We start from the raw sequence: 5493 nt of genomic DNA, 5'->3' as shown, positions 1-5493 counted from the left end.
GGTCCCCTCGGCCCCAGCGACCTCCCCGCCAGTCACGGAGACAAAGGCTGCCCCGGCATCGGTGGCGGCAGCGGGGGGCATGGACGGAAAAGGGCCGGGAGAACCGCTACCGGAGCCTCCTCAGGTGGGGGCTCAACAAAGGGGACAGGAGTTTCCCCAGCCGCTGCCACAGCATCCACGGTCTCCATGGCCGGCGCCTCCTGCTGGGCACCGCTCGGGGGCACGGTAACAGAACGAACAACTTCGGCCCCCCGCAACATCTTTTGGGGGGCCTGCTCTCCCTCTTCATCGGAGGGGAGGGACAGAGCCCAAGACCTGCAGGCGCCACGCTTCCCCCGGACGGTCACCCAGCCCCCCGAGGTGGAAAAGGAGGTGGAGGGCCGGTCAGCAGGGGCAGGGCCAGAGGGCAAGGGCGATGGGCTCGGGGCGGCAAGGGCGGGGGGACAGCGGGGGGAAGGGAAACCTCCCCCTGGGGCGGGCCCTTCCTCCTGGCTGGCGGAAGCTGCCCCGCCCTCTCCTCCACGCGCCCCGCCGAACCAGGGTCGACGGTGGCAAGGCCCGCCCGCTCGGCCGTCTCCGCGGCCAGAGCGGGAGTCACGGCAGAAGGAGGAGGAGCGGCGACAGCAGCGGTAGCCGAACCACCAGGGTCACCGGCGATGACAGGGCCGGCACTCTCCCGAGCCCCGGGGGTCCCGGATGCCCCTCCGGGCCGGGCCAGGCCAGGGGACAGTCCCTCCGGACATGCCCCGGCGCCCAGCAGAGGAAGCACCGGGCCTCCCCCATCGAATAATGGACCCGGTAGGGCACCAGAAAGGACCCCTCGAGCGCCACTCCGGCACCCGCCGCTGGCGGCAGCTGGAGCTGGACCTGCCGGCGGAAAGACAGGATGTGACGGAGGGCGGGGTCCTTACAGCCCAACGAGAGAGGGCTCAGAATAGAAATGGGCTTCCCCAGGGTGGAGAGGGCAGGCAACAGGGCGGCGTTGGGGAGGTAGGGCGGGACGGAGGTCAAGACCACCCATACGCCTAGGTCCTCCAAGGGCTCCAAGGGAACAAACACGCCTCCCACCGCCAGGCCTCTTTCCACCGCCTCCTGCGTGGCAGCCTCAGACGCCAGGAAGAACACGGCCTACCGTACATTTTGGAGGCCGCCACGATGGCCGTGGGCCCCACCACCCTCGCCAACGCCCGCACGTAAGTTTCAATGTGGGGCGAGGCAGGCACCAAGTGGCAGCGAATGCCGTGCCTCCTAGTCAGCGAGGGGAAGGGGCCGAGGTCACCAGGGATGGGTCCGGCGGCGGCGGTCGGGGCGGACGACGCGGTGGCACGTGGAGGGCCGGCAGCCACCTGGGCGTACGCTCTGGGGCCCTGAGAGGGAGTGCCTCCAGAGCTGGTGGAAGGGACGGCAGGAGAGGGAGGGGCCGCGGCCGGTGTCGGGGCCGCGGTGGGGATCGCAGCCCCGCCCGCAGGAGGCTTGGCTCCACGGGCGGGGCCCTTGCCCTTCTTCCTCCCTTGGCCCTTCCTGCCGGTGGAGGGGGCAGCCGTGGCAGCAGCGGTGTCCAGGACAGGGCCAGCCGAGGGGCCGGCCACTGGGGCGGGCGGGGGCAACAGGGCAGAGGAAGGGAGCGGGGCGGGGGCAGGGGAAGGGACAGGGGCAGAGTCCCCCGCCATTACAACCCGCAGCTGCCCCCCCCCAGGCAAAATACAGAGGAAGAGGGTCCAGCAAACGGGGTGGGGAAAACGGGGAAGAAGGGGAAGGGGGCTAACCACTCCCTCCTATAAGGCTACAGGAAGGGGAGGAGGGCGCCCCTGGGGTAGGTGGTGGGGGGACGAAAAAAAAGCAACCACTCCGCCTCGCTAGGCTGCAGGCTGGGGAGGAGGGTGCCAACGGAGAGGGCACACAGGGGCGAAGGAAGAGGGAGGGGGGCACAGGTGCCAGAAAGGAATGCCGGCTCCTCCAGCTGCACGGGGGGGGGGGAGAACTACAACAACAGTAAAAAGGGTGTGTGTGAACAGTGCGAAGGGGGGCAACGAAACGGGGGCACAAGCGCGCGCGGAGGGAAACGGGGGGTGGGGGGTGGGCGCACCAGAGCAGCGGCTCAGAAACAGAGTGGAATGTCCAGCCAGCCGCAGCCCAAGGACGGGGTAGGAGGAAAAACTCCAGCCAGCCGCAGCCCAAGGACAGGGCTGGGAACACAGCCAGCAGGCTAGGAACCGAGGGGGGGGGGGAAGGGGCACCAAAAGAATAAACCGAAGGGGCTTAAAAGGGGCGGGGTAGCGTAGGCCCAACTAATACAGGGGGGCTACAGGGAGGGGACCCCACCAGCTAAACGCAGTTGGGGGGCAGGAGAAGTCCAGGGCGGGGGAAAAGGTGCACCCACAGCGCTCGTGAAGCGTAGGCTCTGCCGCCCACTGCTGCAGACAAACAGTCCCGGACGGTGGAAGAGGGCGGGGGGAGCAAACAGCCCCACCGAGGGGCGAAGAGCAGGTCCAGGTGGCACGCGGGGCGGTGGAGGGGTTGTCGGCGGTGGGGGTGGTGGCAGAGGGGGAGCAGATGGACGAAGGGGGGGAGGGCACCGCGCCCCCTTCAACAGTCTGCTACAGGGGACGGGACAGCAGGATCCCAAGTCGACCTCAGAGCTTCTTGGCAAGCGATGGCTTCCACTCCGAGGAATTACGAGCGAGAGGCTCAGGTCCATCCACACTCCTAACGTGACCGGAGGCACCACCACCCCAGGAGCAGAGATGGCAAAGTCACTCAAAACACAGTTCTTAAACAATCCCCTCCTCAATCTCCCGAATCAGGAACGCAGTCTCTTCGCACTCCGCGACGGAGGCAGTGGCTCCCACACAGGAACAGCAGCAGCGAGCGGCAGGCGGCCGGCCAGGCAGGCAAGCAAGCAAACTGGAGGGCCCCCAGATGGTGTTGGTGTTGGGGGGCCGGTGCTTCTCCCTCCGGAGGCGGGGGGGCAGGCCGGCAAGGCCCCCCCCACCGCACTCACTCACGCAGCAGCAGCAGGAGAGGGCCAGGGAGGGAGGGAGGGAGAAGGGAGCAGGGAGAGCTCCAGCACCAGGCGACCGATCCCTCCCTGTAGTGAGTCGGTATGGCACCCCTCCATCCCGCATAGGGCCGAACTTCTCCTAACCCCAATGTGGGCAGAGCCACCGGGTCTGGCGCCGACCTGGAAGTATAAAAGCCCGCCTGCAGAGCTCAGTGGACCTGAGGCTGGCAGAGAGAGCAGATGTCCCGGGCTGAGCTCCCGCTTGGGAGACAGCCACAGGCCGCCTGTCACCCCACCCCACCCCACCGCGTCAGTGGAGCCTACCTCTTACCAGATACCCCGAGGAGGACTGGCCAATCCTGCCCTGGGCCAGCTACCCCAGTGGAGAGCTGCTGGACCTGCCCCCAAGCCCCGCACCAGAGGAACCGATGCTGCTGGACTGGCCCGAACCCGGCGTCCCCAAAGAAGTAGGCCCCGAGGGGGAAAACGGAACTAGCCCGGGGGTAGCCAACCCTGGTCAGGCTGCAGAGACATGTGAGCCGATAACAGTGTGTTTGGTTAGGACACCCCACTGACCAGTAGCGGCAGTAACCGCTGCTAGGGCCCTGGGCTGGGGGGCAGCAGAGTGGGTGGGCCTGCGTCCCCCCCCCTACCACCCCCGCTCACGGGTGGCAGGCTTCCCCCTCACCCAACGCTCAGGTAGGAACCTGGGCCTCCCCCAAGTGCATTGTTGCTCAGCCCCTGCACCAAGCGGCCTGAGCTGTGACTGTTTGTGCCCCGCCCTGATCCAGGGCCTGGGCCCACTTTAAACTGTTGATTGTTGCTCAGCCCCTGCACCAAAGGGCCTGAGCTAGCTGAGTGTTTGCTCAGCCCTGCCTGAGGGCTTGAGCTCCCTGAACTGTGGGTCGCTCAGCCCCCTGCGTAAAGGGACTGTCTGTGCTGTAGTGAGTCGGTGTGGCGCCCCTCCGTCCCGGAGGGTAGAGCCCCAGCGCAAACCTACTACATGCTGATAAAATTTTATCATTGGGCCTTTTTTGTAGCATATCTTCAAATCGATACAGATCGCATCTTTCTATCTCTATTTCCCTTATTTCTTAACCTATTCTCACTATTTATCTCTCGTTCCTCAACACCCCTATCTTTATCAGCATCTACCAGTAGTTTACATAATTCCGCTATCATCCCCCAACCAACAGAAGCCATTTGAGCTTCTCTCAATTGTAATTCAATTTCATACAGACAATCTAAGATCTGCTCAGCCTTTCTACCTTCTCTACATAATGTAGTCACCTTATCCACCAATGGATGCTCCCTAAAAGGAAGAATCTTCTCCCTAGGGGGTGGAACCTCTAAAACACAACCACTAACTACTTCATTACTTAAAACACTAGTTACAATATCATTCCTAACCCTCTTATTGGCCAACTCTCTTCTTTTATCTGAAATTTGTTTTAGTTTTTAGTCCCTACTTCACTTTCAATATATTAATATTTCTCTTATCAGCATATTTATTTTTTAGCTGAGTAAGAAGTTCAATTTCTTGTTCTGTCCACACCCGAGAGTGAATGGACCCACTAACAACCTTACTTTCCTTCCTTTGCTCATTTCTGACTGCCGGATGCCTTTATCTAGTATGCTGGCTCAATCCTGACCTGGTTGGAAGGCAGATCCACAGAGCAAACAGGCATAACCTCTCTCCGAGCTGGCTACCTCCTTGGGCACATACTTGGGGCAGTGGCAAGCAATGTTATGGAATTGAGAGTATTTGCCACATTTTTTACATACTACTCTAATGGCCATACTCTTGTGAACCACGTTGATATATTTAGGTTGCTAAAATCTGTGGGCATATAGGACAATTACAACATTCAATGGGATATTCTAGATAAAAAAAATCAGTCTTTCCATTAACTTCTAAGATCAGGCCTCGTGCCCCTCCCTCAAGGGGGAGACTCAAGACCCGTGCAGAGACCCAGTGCAGTCCTGGCCAAAAGACCTCTAGAACTAGCATCTGGAGATAGACCAGGGGCCAGGATCAGGATGTTGACCCAATGCCAGAGTATGGATGGGACTAGCTGATTGAGCACCAGTGCTCTCCCCCACAGAGAAAGGCACTGGAGTAGTCCTGTCCACCTCCACAGCTGTTCAGACACCCTGCCCTCCAAACCTTGCCAGTTATCTGGTGGAGAAGGATGCATGGCAGAAAGGTAAACACCGAGATAGAGCAGTGGACCCACTCTCCACCATATGGCCTGAAGCATTGGCCTTCACTACGACCTTGTAGTCCATGCTGAGTAGTGAGAAGGGATGCCAGTTCCAAAGGTCACAGAGGTCCCCCTTCTTCGGAGGCAAGGTGATCACGGCTCACTTGCACAACAAAGGAAGGACCCCGCTCCCCAAGGACTCGGCCTAGATGGTGACAAGGTCCAGGCCAAGGACATCCCAGAACACATGGTAGAACTCCAGTCAGCCCGTCCATGCCTGGAGATTTG

Source organism: Malaclemys terrapin, chromosome 1 (assembly GCF_027887155.1).
Source record: "Malaclemys terrapin pileata isolate rMalTer1 chromosome 1, rMalTer1.hap1, whole genome shotgun sequence".
Lineage (NCBI taxonomy): Eukaryota > Metazoa > Chordata > Testudines > Emydidae > Malaclemys > Malaclemys terrapin.
This window is presented reverse-complemented; position numbering follows the sequence as displayed.